Source organism: Erythrolamprus reginae, chromosome 3 (assembly GCF_031021105.1).
Source record: "Erythrolamprus reginae isolate rEryReg1 chromosome 3, rEryReg1.hap1, whole genome shotgun sequence".
Classification (NCBI taxonomy): domain Eukaryota; kingdom Metazoa; phylum Chordata; class Lepidosauria; order Squamata; family Dipsadidae; genus Erythrolamprus; species Erythrolamprus reginae.
Window position 1 is genome coordinate 211,591,875 of NC_091952.1, and position 15,765 is coordinate 211,607,639.

The window sequence follows — 15,765 nt, forward strand, 5'->3', positions numbered from 1 at the left end:
CTTCCTGGGTTGCCCCCCGCCTCAGGCTGGGTAGCTAGGCGAACAGGTGCTGCATGAAGCATAAATGCTGTCAGCGCCGCTTCCACCCACGCCTTCTGCTTGCACCTCAGGTGTGAGGTGGCCACATGAGGCTGGAGGGGAGCTGGGCAGGAGAGAGGGAAGCTTGTCCGAGGCTAGGAAGGAGGAAAGAGGAAAAAAGCAAGGAACGCAAGTGCAGCAGCAGCAGCAAGGGAAAAAAGGAGAGCCAATTCAAGAACAGTAATCCAGGAAGTGACAGCCGCCAATCACGTATCTTTATTTCCGCCGGTGGAACTGCTTTCCACCTGCCTTCCTGCTGCCCACCCCTGACTCTGCTACATAACAATATCTTGTTTCAAGCTAGATAGAATGCAATGGTGCCAGTTAGTACATACTTTACATATGACCCATTCTATTGTCATAGAAACATAGAAGATCAGTCAGATTTAGTGACATAAAGTAATTAAATTTATTCTAACTCCTTGAATATTAATTCGTAGATGAAAGATTTACTTAATGGAATTTTTAAAGCTATAATACCATTGAGTAGAATGTTGAAACAACTTAAAGGCCAGCTACAATCTTTGATTTATCTGCTACTCTCCTGTATCAACACTCCTTTAAAAAAATAAAATAAAAAAGCAATTCCAATGGGAAGAAAAGAAATTACGGCATAATACTAGCTTTCTTATAATCAAGTAAATGAATTCTCAGTGATAAACAATTTGGAATCTGGAGTTTTAATACTATAGAGAGACCTTTTCATAATCAACATTCATACAAAGCAAATAAGTCATAAAATGTGCTTCACTGATTTAAGAAATGCAACGCTGAAGAATTATTGTTGTAGAAGAACTTTGCAAATCATAAATTGATAAGTGATTCCAATTGCGTTCATCAGTAATGTGATTTTCTGTCTCTTCTGCAGAGTGAATAATTAGTATTTTTCTGCATCAGGCCTCATAAAGTGGTACTCTTCCGACTTGTTTCATAGCAATTTAATTTTCTATATTATCATTCAAAGTAATTCTCTTTTTTATTTTCTTCAAAAGAGAAATCTTAATATTATCTTCTTTTTCTAAGAGTTGAACTACAGTTAAAGAACTGAAGAATCGAAGGATTTTAAATTAACATCTTCCTTATGAAGGCTGATGAGTCACAGCAGGAATTTTCAATTATAAAATATACCTCTTTCTCTTTAATAATTAAGAGAGTAGGTCAGTGAATAAATGTAAGAGGAATAAAAAGAATACTGTTTCATTTTTAGACATTTTTACACAATACTATATAAAATCTTAATGTCAAGATGAAAATCACATGCCATAGAAATCCTAGAGCAGGGGTATCAAAGTCTGTTGACACATTGCCACATCATATATGGTAACTATTCCCCCCCCCTCGCTAAACTGGGGGTGGCTGTAACCACCATGTGATGTATCCGTACTGTGACTTTGAAACTCTTGTCCTAGACCAGTGATGGCGAACCTATCGCACAGGTGCCCCAGGTGGCACGCAGAGCCATATCTGCTGGCAAACAAGCTGTTGCCTTAGCTCAGCTCAAAGGTGCATGTGTGTGCCGGCCAGCTGATTTTTGGCTCACACAGAGGCTCTGGGAGGGCATTTGTGGCTTCCAAAGAGCCTCCAAGGGGATGGGGGAGGGCATTTTTATCCTCCCCTGGCTCCAGGGAAGCCTTTGGAACATGGGGAGGGTGAAACAGAAGCCTACTGGGCCCACCAGAAGTTGGGAAACAGGGCCTCTGGGTGGCAGGGAAAGCTGTTTTCATTCTCCCCAGGCAGTGAGTTATGGGTGTGGCCACTTGTGCATGCACGATAGTGCACGTGCATGCTCTTTCGGCACCCGAAAGAAAAAAGGTTCGCCATCACTGTCCTAGAGCCTTGCAAAGTAGCAACAGTAATAGCACTTACACTTATAATCTGCTTCATACTTTGCAGCCCTCTATAAGCAGTTTACAAAGTCAGCAGATTGCCCCCAACAATCTGCTTAGGATCCTCATTTTGCCAACCTTGGATGGAAGGCTGAGTCAATCTTGAACCAGTGAGAATCAAACTGCTGGCAGTCGACATGATTAGCTTGCAATACTGCAGTCTAACTACACCGCCGTGGCTCTTGCAGGTGTGTGTTTCCTGGTTGGATTACTCTTTTGCTACTGTAGTGGGTGACACCACATTGTGGTGCAATCCTTAAAGGAGAAACCAACAGCAATTTACTTTTAGAAGCATTTGGGGGCATTTTGCTTTGTGAAACAGCTTCAGAGGAATTTTTCACCTCTTCAAAACTTTGTGGTGTCTTAAGAATGCCAATCTTGTCAGAACTACAGCCATAGTCTGACACTTTGGATACCTACCAAGGTGAAACACAGTAAGGGATCATTTTCAATCCTTCTGTCCTTGCTACTTTTATTTATTATTTATTTATTGTTAAAATTATATGCTGCCGATATCATTATACAAATCCATTTTGGGCAGCTTAAAATAAAATGAAAATCTAAATATTAAAAGCAATTACAATATTAAATCATTTTCAAATTCCAAAAGTTAGGTAAAGAAACCAAGAGCTTGTGTGGGGCTGGTGCCTTCTCTGTCAATGCACCATCCACCTCCAAGCTTAGTATATCTCCATTGGGACCCCAAATTTCTGCTTTGATGATGTTCTCTGTTTGCCACATTTTTCAAGCAGGCAAGCATGTGAAGATTTAACAAAGCAATAAATTGTTATTTATCTTGGTTTCATTTCCTTAGCAGCTATGAAGTTGGGTTGTAACCAAAGCTGAAGGTCAAGCATTGGCTGCAGCAATAAGAAAAATGACCTAGGAAAGGTCATACTGTTCATGCAATTAATTGCAATACATTAATTGCATGTATTCATTCTAGGAACTACATGAATACATGCATGTATTCATTCTAGGAATACAGGCTGCCTTTCTTGAAAACAGCAACTCTTCACTTCCTCTCCCTTTTCCCACATTTGTAACAAACCCATCAAGAACATTAAAAAGTGCAGTCTTAGCAGAATTAATACTGATTTCCATGAAGCTTATTCTTAATTTAGAATTGCATCCAAAGTAATTCTTATTCAGTAACATATAGTACTTGTAACATAAATTGGCAATTAAAATCAGTATTGAAATTAGGGGAGAAAGTTAGGAAAAGAAAAGCCAGTTATGAAATATTATGCAGGTATAACATATGCAACATATATACATACATATCATTTATGTATATACCATTTATTTATTTGCATTTATAGGCCACTGGAGAAGGATGGCCTATAAATGCAAATAAATAAATAAATGTTTCACTGAAAATAAGACCCTGTCTTATATTTTTTGAACCCTGAAATAAGCACTTGGCTTTATTGCCATGCATTCAAAAGCCCGATTAGGCTTATCAGGGAATGTCTTATTATAATAATTATGGAGGAAATGGTACATACATACATACATGCATGCGTGCATCTGCTTACATACACACATATATTCACATAACATATGCATACACATATGTTGTGGTTAGCTCTGGCCCAGCTCCTGCCCCAAGGAATGTGCAGGTGGATGTGGGGGAAACATCCACATGCCGCAGGCCTGTTTTGCTCCCGATGGAATCTGCCGACGAAGCCTCCTTTGACCAAGAAAGCATGAGTGACAGGGAAGAGGGGAGTTTGGCAGACAGCCCAGGAGGAGATCATCCTTGGATTCTGAACAAGAATTAATGATACATCCACGCATGCGTAGAGTGATGCATAGGAGACAACAACTGAAGGATTATTACAAGAGAAAATAAGGCCACCTGTGGTTGGGTGGGGCTGCTGTAATTAGTGCTACAGATAAAAGTGCAACCTGGTGTTTTAGCCTCATGGCAGTTTATCTGATTCATTGTTTCGTCATGATCGTGGTTTTTGTGCTGTTCAAGATTGTGTGTGAACTCTCTGGACTTTAGAATTGGACTCAATTTACCAGTTATTGGGTGAGCAATTGGACTGCATTTAACCTGTGCTTTGTGTGTACCAGAAAATCCCTTTGACATTTAAAAAGGGAGCTGTTTCTGTTTTTCTGTTTATAAAAACTTTTGGGTTCTCCTTTTATTGTGTGGTGTGTGTCTTCCTGGACTAATTACCCTGTAATTACGGGCAGTTGAAACACGCCGGCAGAACACACATATATACATAGACATACTTTTTAGCTTAATGGAAGATGCTCTTATTTCATTTAGGCTATGAATATGTATTCACATGAATTTTGGATTTTGTTTTGTACACCAAGGTCCAAAGATAATTATTGCAGGCATCTGAGTGCACATTGACAATTAAACAAAACCTGTTAACTATTATCTTGATTGCAGTTAAGATTCTTAAAACTAACAAAAAAAAAATCTGCAGGCTGTGAAGTAGAATGTTCTCTAGTTAAAGTAGTGTATATTTTTTGCAAAAAAAAGGCAACGACAACGATAAAGGGATGGACAGTAATTTTTCGTCTTTTCTCAAAGAAAAGAATAAAGACAGTGTCAGTTTCAAACAATAGCAATTCACTTTTTAAAACAAATATAATATCTGAATTCAGACATCATTCAATGATTTCAGACAATCATGAAAAATATACAAAAGATGGCACTGTAGAAAATTCTGGGTTTATTTCCTAACTTTCAAGTTACATTTTTACCACTCTGAGCCTCATTAGATCTAGATGTATATATAATATTAATAATTTACTGTCATATGGGTTATGACAAGATAAACACTGGCTAAATGACAGCATGGGTATGCTATCAAAATGCTCTTATTTTTTCTCTCTCTCACACAGCATCAAGGATTAATGTTCTTATGATAATGCACAAATAACAGGATAGAAAAAGGAAAAATAGCCACTGGGAAATTCTCCATTACCAATGGAAGTAATTTTCTAAAGTATAGAAATAGGTTAGTGGAAGATTGTTTAGCTAGGTATATTATGTTCATTCAGTAGTACATACTTGAAAAGGAAGTAAGGGAGGGAAGAAGAGAGGAAGGCAAGGAGGGAAAAATACTACCAAAGGTGAAGTGCTTCATCTAAAAAAAACCATTTAAGCAATAATTATGTATCTAGCCTGAAATGAATATGAGAGATTATAATGCAAGTATGTGGAGATTTTTATGTTACTGTTATCCATTGTAGGACATTATGTCCTTCTTCTCTATACAAAAAGACAATTATTTCACTGAAATGTAGTGAGTCAGTTACAAATTGGCAACATGAATAATTCCTGCTCTTCTGTTAAGTCTCCAAGTTTGAATGGCAGGGAGAAAAGTACAATAACAGCCTCATATAAAGTAAGAAACAGATTGTCCTTAGATCATATCGACTGCATGCTGGGTGGCAGGCAATTATGTTGACTATAGCCATAAAATATTCAGCTAAAGCATGGAAGGAGTTCTGAAACTTGTTTGGTAAGCTGGTTAAGAAGGAATAATATTTCTTTTCATCAAAAATATTCATTCTAGTTGTGTAAAATGCCATATTTGAATTACAATATAAACATCCTCAAAATTTAATTTTAAAATTCTGTATTACAAATTATTTCTTTGATACTTATTATTATGACTATACAGTATATTCATACCTACATAGAGAAAGAAACTGCTCCCTGACTTCAAAAACTTTGTTAGAATTATGGCATTTGGGACAATCTGCCAACTTGGTGAATGATGAATGGACAGCTCTTGCTTAAAATTCACTGACAGACAAGCATGTCTGTCTTCCAATGAACTTTTAAGCTGACAGAGACAGACAGCATCAACACCAGATGGATTTGTAACTGGCTAACCAATTCCACTCAACACGTAGTTCTCAATAGAACTATATTTACAGGGAAGGAAGCATTCAGTGGGATACTTCAATATTCTTAGGCTCAGTACTCTTCAACATCTTCATAAATGATTTAGATGAGGGGATAAAAAGGGAACTCATCAAATTTGCAAACAACATCAAGCTGGAGAAAATAGCCAAAACTTTAGAAGATAGGCTCAAGATCAAAAAGAATCTTGACAGGCTTGAACACTGGACCTTTTCCAACAAAATGCAAAGTAATGTTTTAGACTTAAGCAAGAAAAAACAAATGCACAGGTATAAAGTAGGTTGTACCTGGCTCAACAGAACTCACTGTGAGAGGGATCTAGGAGTTCTAGTAGCAACCTCTTAAGTAACAGCAATCAATGGGTTGAAACTATCACAAAAGTGAAATAACATCAGAGGGATCAAGATCATGTGAATTGTTAGTACCACCTTATACTGCTTTTTAAGACTACATTTAGAAAACTGCATCAAGTTTTGGTCACTGCAACACAAAAAAGACGCTGAAATACTAGAAAGTGCAGAGAGAGCAACATATATGATTAGGACAGCGTTTCCCAACCGGTGTGCCGCGGCCAGGTGTGCCACCAAGCTCCTAGGGAAAAAGGAGAGCTTAAGGAGAGCCCTGCCCAGCTGGAGATTCTCTGGCAGCACCAGGTAGAAGCCGGCAATGCAGCACCCTTTTCCAGTGCCGCGCAAGGAGCTGGGCGTTGGAGTTTGGGGTGGGGAGCGATGAAAGTGCGGAGGCCGGCGCCGCGGCTGCCCCCACCCCCCAGTGCCTCCGTTCCCCTCGCGCCCCTGGCTTCTCGCCGCTGACGCCCTCCCGCCCTCCCGCTCGATCTGCCTCTTTCTCCAGCTCCTCTGGCGAGCGCTCGGAGAAAACCTTCTCACAGCGGAGGTCGGAGAAGGTTCTTTGGAACGTCGGGGGTGCGTGCGCGCGCACGCCCTATCCCCCAGCCAGCCTACCCGGAAAAGCTTTGCCGGCCTCCGCAGAGAAGGAAGAGAGAGAACAAGAGAGAGAAAGAAAGGAAGAGAGAGAAAGAGATAGCAAGAGAGACAGAATGAGAGAGAGAGAGAAAGAGAAAGAAAGAGACAGCAAGAGGGGGGAAGGAGGGAGAGAGAAAGAGAGCCAAAGAGAGAGGAAGGAAGGAAGAGAGAAAGAAAGAGATAGCAAGAGAGACAGAATGAGAGAGAGAGAGAAAGAGAAAGAAAGAAAGAGACAGCAAGAGGGGGGAAGGAGGGAGAGAGAAAGAGCAAAAGAGAGAGGAAGGAAGAGAGAAAGAAAGATAGCAAGAGAGACAGAATGAGAGAGAGAAAGAAAGGAAAGAAAGAAAGACAGCAAGAGGGGGGAAGGAGGGAGAGAGAAAGAGCAAAAGAGAGAGGAAGGAAGGGAGAAAGAAAGGGATGGAGAGAGAGAGAAAGAGGGAGGGAGAGAAAGAGGGAGGGAGAGAGAAATAGAGAGAAAGGGAGGAAGAGAGATTTTTTTTGTCCAAACTTTTTTGCGCCCCCCCCCCTCAATGTTCCCCAGGATTTTGAAAATGTGAATAATGTGCCGCGGCTCAAAAAAGGTTGGGAAACACTGGATTAGGAGACTGTAAGCTAAAACATTATGATGAAGAAAGACTAAGGATAACATAATAGCAGTCAATATTTGAGCGGCTCTCACAAAGAAGAGGGGATCAACCTATTCTCCAAAGCATTTGCAGGCAGAACAAAAAGTAACAGATGGAAAGTTATCAAGAAGAGATCCAACCTAGAGCTAAAGAGAAATTTCCTGACAGTGAGAACAATTAAGCAATGGAACAGCTTATCTCCAGAAGTTGTGGATGCTCCATCATATATGAAAAGATTGAGCAGTAATTTGTCTGGAATGGTACAAATGAGCATGGTGTTCGACTAGAACAGTAGTTTTCAACCTTTTTTGAGCCGTGGCACATTTTTTATATTTACAAAATCCCGGGGCACACCACCAACCAAAATGACACCAAATGACACCCTAAGACACTCTCCTCTCTTTTTCCATCCCTGTCTCCTCCCCCCCTTGTGTGTGTGTGTGTGTGTGTGTGTGTGTGTATACACATTCTTGAACCATTTTCAAAAACAAGTGAGGGCTGGGTGCTTCTTATCATATGCTTTAAATCAAGAGTCACTTCTCTCTCTCTTTTGTTTCTCTTTCCTCTCATTCTCTGTCTCAATCATTTTCTCATTTCTCTTTTTTCCTCCCCTTTTTGCTCATTTCTCTCTCTCTCCCTCTCCTTTTCTCTTTCTCTCTCTGTTGCTTTCTCTCTCTCTCTCTCTTGCTTTCTCTTTCTCTTTTCTTTCTCTCTTTCTCTCTCTCTCAGCAAAAAGTTGCGAGACCGGAACCTGAGTTTTCTTCTTCGCGGCACACCTGACCATGTCTCGCGGCACACTAGTGTGCCATGGCACACTGGTTGAAAAACACTGGACTAGAAGACCTCCAAGATTCCTTCTAACTCTGTTATTCTGTATTCTTATTATTCTATACATTACCTATCCTGGATCCAAATTCTTAGTGTTCCATATTTTTGCCACTGAAGATTTTGCAAGCAATAATTTAATTTTTTGTAAAAGGCATTATTTCTAAGTTTCTTCTCCTTCATAAAATAAACTTTGATTTTATTTCTCTCTTAGGAATTTGGTTCATTTTATAATGAGGCAGGTTAGGAGAAACGGCTGATGCTGCTAATTGCACATTGAATGTTACAAGACCAGAAAAACAATGTAGGTTGTAGGAACCCTATCTATCACATGTCAGGGAGTTTAAAGGGTAAGGTGCCCTCCTGCAAGTTAGATGGTCACATCAATAACTACAAATCATCACACCGAGGCAGAAAATAGAGCTAGGGTTTGCAGACATAAGGGGCTTCTGGGAGAGGAATTTTTAACCTTCAATCTTTTACTGCATGGAGTCAGCCCTGGGAGCAGAATATAGAAGTATTGGCATTGAAAGTACTTATATTTCCTGATACAGTGGTATCTCTACTTAAGAACTTAATTTGTTCCGTGACCAGGTTCTTAAGTAGAAAAGTTTTTAAGTAGAAGCAATTTTTTCCCATAGGAAAAATGGGAAAATAATGCCTGCAAACCTTTTAAGAAAGAAATAAAAGCTCGGAATTTGGGTGGGAGGAGGAGGAGGAAGAAGAGGAGGAGAGTCACTGCTGAAGGAAGAAGCTGATGTGAGGGGAATCAAAAAAATCCAAAACTTTAAGGCTTAAAAAAAAAGAGGTACTCTGAAGCGGCGAGGAGGAGCATATACCTCCAATACACGCAGCACAAGGCTGCCTCCCATACACTGCCTCCCACACACTGGTTGCTGCTGCTGCTACCTGCTGCCTCTTCCTTCCCATGCGGAAGGGCTCACCTCTCCTCTTGCTTGCTTGCTTTGTAGCAAGCGTCTTTCTTTTGCTGTGGTGACTCCTTGGCTGCCCAGAGCGAAGGGAGTGGTTTTTTCTCTGGGTGCTGGCAGAAGTTTATTCCCTCTCCAAACACCCAGAGAAAGGAAAATGCTTCATTCGCTCTGGGCTGCCAAAGCCTCCTTAAGCACCACCAAAAGGCTTCTCTGGCAGCCCAGATGGCTGGGATTAAAGGGGAAATGGCTGGAAACTGGCCGGGCCTTTGTGCCGCTCTCAAATTTCCTGGAAATTTTTTCCTAGCTCAGGTTCTTAAGTAGAAAATGGTACAGGCAAAAAATCTTGAATACCTGGTTCTTATCTAGAAAAGTTCTTAAGTAGATGCGTTCTTAAGTAGAGGTACCACTGTAATTATTTTTGAGAGTCATTTCATTCCTGGAACTATAGTTAAATAAGGTTTCTTGACAGATAATGCACACACACACACTTGAATTCCAGGTGATATTTTTCAAGCATATCATTTTAAAATATATAAGTAAATAAAATTTAGCTAATACTAACTAATTATTGATAATTTGGATATATTACTTTATTATTTCTTGACTTTACAATTCTGCATTGATTAACCTTTATCCTTGGCTAACATGCTTGGAGGAATGTCAGCCTTGGAGGAAGTGCAATCTCCAATTGTTAATTATATCTGTTTATTCTAAGAGTGAATCAGTTATGTACATATTGGTTAGAAGGATTATAGTTGATACAAACGTGTCCACAACTGAGTAAGATAAAAATACCAAGGTGGCAACTTTGACCTGCGATGGAAGCCCGTTTCTTTTTTCCATGCATTGTATATTTCATATAAACAATTACTTAAGCATGAGCTGAATATTTTTTTTGTTAAAAGTTCTCTAGAAAAAAATTACTACTAATAAAACCAGTAGTTAAAATAGGATCCACATTGAAAAATAATTTGTCTTCTGTGAATTACTGAAATGTTGCAAGGCAAAAAAAGAAATAATGAATCTATAGAGTGGGTAGACTTTTCTTTAAAAGTCAAATTTTATTAAATCATGGATGAAATGGAGAGTACACAAGTTAGATGGCCTTAGGTAGTAAAATATTAAACTGCAGAATTCAGTTTTGTAATTATCATTGTGTGGAAGTCTGTTAAAGTTACTCAGTTTAGAAACCTTTTTTCAAAGTATCTACATGAAAATGAATAAAAACTGCATATATTAAATATTGGCAAGTTTTTCCTAATGATAAATACTTGAGATGCTATGGAAAATAAATTATAAAGAGAAAAATAATAGTTGAAGGGATATTAAAAATAGAAGAGCACCTCATTCATTTCCTGGGGTCCTTGCTTGTTGACATAACCAGGTCTTGGTACCTCCAAAATCTCAACAGTGATGTGGCCAATCTTATCTAAGGAGGGAGAAGGTTCTACCAATGTGGGCACCATAGCAGAAAAGTCCTGCCAATTAAGGCCTGTCTTGGATATCCAAATAAAGAGATGATACAATTATTCAATGAAATAAATGAAAGATAATACTCATTCTGTTTCATCTGTAGTACATAAAGTACACACACAGTACAAAAAGAACAGTGAGAGTTGGACTGCTAATGGGCACAACTGAAGAAGGTATGTGTTGTGGTTGGCTCTGGCCCAGCTCCTGCCCCAGGGAATGTGGAGGTGGATGCAGGGGGAAATTCAACATGTCACAGGCCTGTGTTATTGAGAGTTTAGTTTCCTCGGACGAAGAAGAAGGTGGGAGTGACTCGGCAGGGGAGGGCTTGGCACACAGCCAAGGCAGTCAATCTTCCTTATCTTCTATAGCTTCAGATGATGACATTTTGGACCCACACAAGCGCAGAATTATGTGTAGAAGAGACCAAGTAAGAACCTATTACAGGAAATAAGGGACGCCACCTGTGTTTGGGTGGGGCTCCAGTAATTAGGGTTGCTGCTATAAATAGCAGGATGTGGGTTTGGCCATTGTGGAAGAATATCTGTTGCAGTTTCATCAGGAATCTTGTGTGCTGGACTTTGTTGCTTTTTCACGCCTTTGAAACCAAAGCAGAGCAGCGTGTGTGTGTGTCTCCCTTTGTTGGAAGAAGAAAGGGTGTGAAGTTTCTCCCCAGATGCTAGCTAAGTACTTAATGACTGCTTAAGGGACATTGTACAGACTACCGGGTTGTTTTGGGAAGAGTGCTCTTTGCAATACAAAAAGAGTGCTTAGTTTATTTTGACTTTTGTGATAAAGCACATTGTTTTGAATTTTCAAACGTGTGTGTGTCTGAAATTTGTATCCTTGAATTTTCGGGAGGCTCCTATCAGAGAGCCCGACAGAACAGTATGTAAATGTAATTTTTCTCAAACCCTATTCTGACAAGTGGGCTTTATAAAATCTCAGATTATTTTAATTTAGAAACCTAACATTGATCAGAAAAAAATAATATGGTTTAGTCAATGGGTATGGCAAGTCTAGTTCCAACAATGGAGCTTCTGATACATTTGTTAAGAAGGAAAAAGAGAACATATACATAAGGTATTATGTCTTGACAGTTTGTACATGGTTTCACCTAGGTCCTGTGTTTGAGTGGGAGAATGCTCAAACACAATTGGTTGTTGTATCTGACAGCTCCCTATAAAAGGGCTAACTATCAGCCTGCAATTTGCTGTTTGCCTTAAACAGTTGCTGAGTAGAGAGCTATTATGAAGTCTGTCTCCTATCATCATTCCCACAACTTAACATAAACATGCTAATATTTTGTATATTAACATTCCATTTTTAATGCTCTAATCTTAATGCCCTTCCCTCCCCTTCACTTTAAGTCATGTAAAACAGCATATTACCGGAGCATGTATAACGTACAGTACATGTCCATTTGGAGGAATGGGATTTAAAGGTGCTAGTTCATAATGAGTTATCTTCTATTAATTAAAAAATCACACAAATGGAATAACTCTTGAGTAATGACTGCATACCATGGGGATTCTTACAGTTTCACACACACACACAAACACACCGCAGACATGCACACCCCTCCTTCCTTGTGTACATGTTATATAAATGTTCCTTGTATACCGCTAATTCCAAAAGGCTGGTATCTGACTGTCAGTACAAGGTTTAAAATATGGCCATTTTGGTCATTTTATTTACTCATTTGTTCATTCATTCATTCGTTTGTTCATATTTCTATGCAGCCCAGAAAGCTTTGAAATGGATGCAGCAACAAATGAAAGATTCAGACTTTTGAAGTACTCACTAAGCTTTTGTTATTGCAGATGAATAAGTTTTACTCTGATTCGCATACCAGGAAATGAGTATTTGGTTGATTTTTTTTCTCTGTTTCAGAAAGCATTTCTAATGTTACTAAATTATTGTTTTGACAGAGCTGTGAAATGTTTTGAAGATGGTAGTGTTTTCAGGTTGTATGCATTTATTTGGTGGTTTCTCTATTGCAAAAATATAATCTGTTTTATGTACTCTATGTCTGCTGCATTAGACATTCTCTGGAAAAATATATGCTAAGGACAGGGCTGGGTTTTGTATGTGTAAGTTTAAGATGTAGATATATCTAAGATGTTTATGTATCTAAGTTTATGGCATAGATATGATGCCCGGCTTGATTTAAGTGGGATACCTGCCTGCCGGGGAGGAGGGAGGTTGTTGGAGTAGGGGAGGGGACCTCTGGGATGTTGGAGAGCTGGTTATGACTGGGAGAGGCAGATATGGCGGGAGCCATAGGTAGGCTGCTATCGGGGAACTAGGATTCACTGTCTTAGATCAATTACTTGTTCCGGCTCCTCTGATTCTGATTCATCGGGATTTACTCCTGGATGAAGGGACAGAACTGATCAGGCATGTATAACTGAGACCTAGCTGGTATTGCATTAGCCGCAACTCCAGGGAAGGAGTGGAAGAGTGGCAATTATTGTCCGAAAGAGTCTTTGTTCTCACAGGATCCCTGCCCCAGAATTTGTTGGGGTTGAGTCTCTCTCCTTGAGATTGGACTCAGGGCATCAGTTGGGTTTGTTGTAGTACATAAATTAATCATCTGTAGCCTATTTCAGTATACAGTGGTACCTCTACTTAAGAATGCATCTACTTAAGAATTTTTCTAGATAAGAACCAGGTGTTCAAGAATTTTTTGCCTCTTCTTAAGAACCATTTTCTACTTAAGAACCCGAGCCCGGAAAAAAAATCCTAGGAAATTTGAGAGCAGCACGAAGCCCCGGACAGTTTCCTGCCATTCTCGCTTTAATCCCAGCCATCTCGGGCTTTTCTGGGCTGCCAGAGGAGCCTTTTGGTGGCGCTTAAGGAGGCTTTGGCAGGCCAGAGTGAATGAAGCATTTTCCTTTCCCTGGGCGCTTGGACAGGGAATAAACTTCTGCCAGCGCCCAGAGAAAAGAAACGCTCCCTTCGCTCTGGGCAGCAAGGAGTCACCACAGTGAAGAAAAGGCGCCGGCTACAAAGCGAGTGAGCGAGAGGAGAGGGGAGTCCTTCAGCATAGGAAGGAATAGGCAGCAGGTAGCAGCAGCAGCAGCCAGTGTATGGGAGGCAGTGTATGGGAGGCAGCCCCACGCTGGGTGTATTGGAGGTGCGTGCTGCTCCTTGCTGCCACAGAGTCCCTCTTTTTTTAAAAAAAACCTTAAAGTTTTGGATTTTTTTGATTCCCCTCACTTCACCTTCTTCCTTCGGCAGCAACTCTCCTCCTCCTCTTCTTCCTCCTCCTCCTCCTCCCACCCAAATTCCGAGGTTTTTATTTTTTTCCTAATGGGTTTGCACACATTATTTGCTTTTACATTGATTCCTATGGGAAAAATTGCTTCTACTTAAGAACGTTTCAACTTAAGAACCTGGTCATGGAACGAAATAAGTTCTTAAGTAGAGGTACCACTGTATTCTATTCTATTATTTCTATCACCATATGTTAATTTCCATCCCTTCTCCTTCAGCAGTAATTTTTATAAGTCTTTACTGGCTTTTATGTTTCCTCTTGGTTTGGTTTGTCCTTAAAGACATTTTGTACTTCTGAAAACCTGAAGCTGTGTGTGGGTGGTTTACCTGAAGATAACATGTAGCTCAGTCCCTAAGGAATCTGCTATTAACATATACTGGAGATTGGAAAGTGTGATCTTTAATTACAAAGACTGCAGGCCCCAGCATGAGAGGTGAACATCTAATTATTTCATGATCAACCTACTTGTAGGATATAGTCTGTAGCTGTGCAAGAAAACAAACAAACAAAATTGAACTTTGAATACTTTCTAACTCTTCTGGGTTATTAATCATCCTAGGGGAACTATGAATGAAGATCAGATGGATATTATATATTATCCATTTCTGATATTATTTATCCAAGTTACTTTTTCTTTTCTCTTCATCAAGAAAGGCTCTGAGAACAATAATACTAATGATAATAACACAGACTGTGATTTTAACATTTACATCACAGTGACTTTGTTAGTCTGAAAGGCCATTTTAGAATGTTCACATTAGACTAGAGCTTCATTTTTACACATGCTTTCAGATTCAGCTTAGTACTAGTATTTAGTACATTGATCTTAGAAAGGAGAATCCCAAATTCCTGTCCAGTCATGCATTTCAAGAAACAACCTGGAAGCTATGATGTCAGACTGACTGGATGGTGGTTCGGCAAAATCACCAATTTATAACCAGGAGAAAATAATCTTGCAATGACACTGAAATCATGGAATTTCTTTCGGCCACTTTTGTCATAAGGCAAAGCATCTTATTGACTATTGTCCAAAGCATCTTATTATCTTCGGGACTGTCTTCTGCCTCATGTATCCCAGCGGCCAATTAGGTTCCATAGAGTTGGCCTTTTTCAGGTCCCATAGACCAGACAATGTCGACTGGTGAGGCTGACTGTTGGGGCTCACCAACTGGTGGGGCCGACTGGGAAGAGCCTTCTCTGTGGAGGCCCCGGCCCTCTGGAACAAACTGCCTCCAGATATACGTACCGCCTTGTCCCTCCTGGTCTTTCATAAAGCTTTAAAAACCTACCTCTGCTGGCAGACATGGGAGCCACGAGTGATGAGACTGTCTCCAGCCGATACTAGATATGATTGGACTGGATAAATGTTTGTGAATGTACATGGGGTCTTTTAAAATGTTTTTTAGTAAATTTTCATAATTTTTTATAGTTATTTAGATTTCTTATATATTGTTATATTTAATGTTGTATACCGTCCTGAGTTGCCTTGAGAAGGACAGCATAGAAATCAAATAAATAAATAAATAAATAAATACATACATACATACATACATACATACATAAATACATAAATACATAAATACATAAATACATAAAATCAATCAATCAATCAATCAATCAATCAATCAATCAATCAATCAATCAATCTTATCCAAAAAGCCAATCCTTTTCAGCCAAAGGCTACACTTTAACTAATTTAGAGGTGGACTTTAAAGGAAAGTAATTTGGTTTTACTTTTTGAATAAGCTGAGAATATGAAGTTTGCTAAAGTGTACTCTATCTAA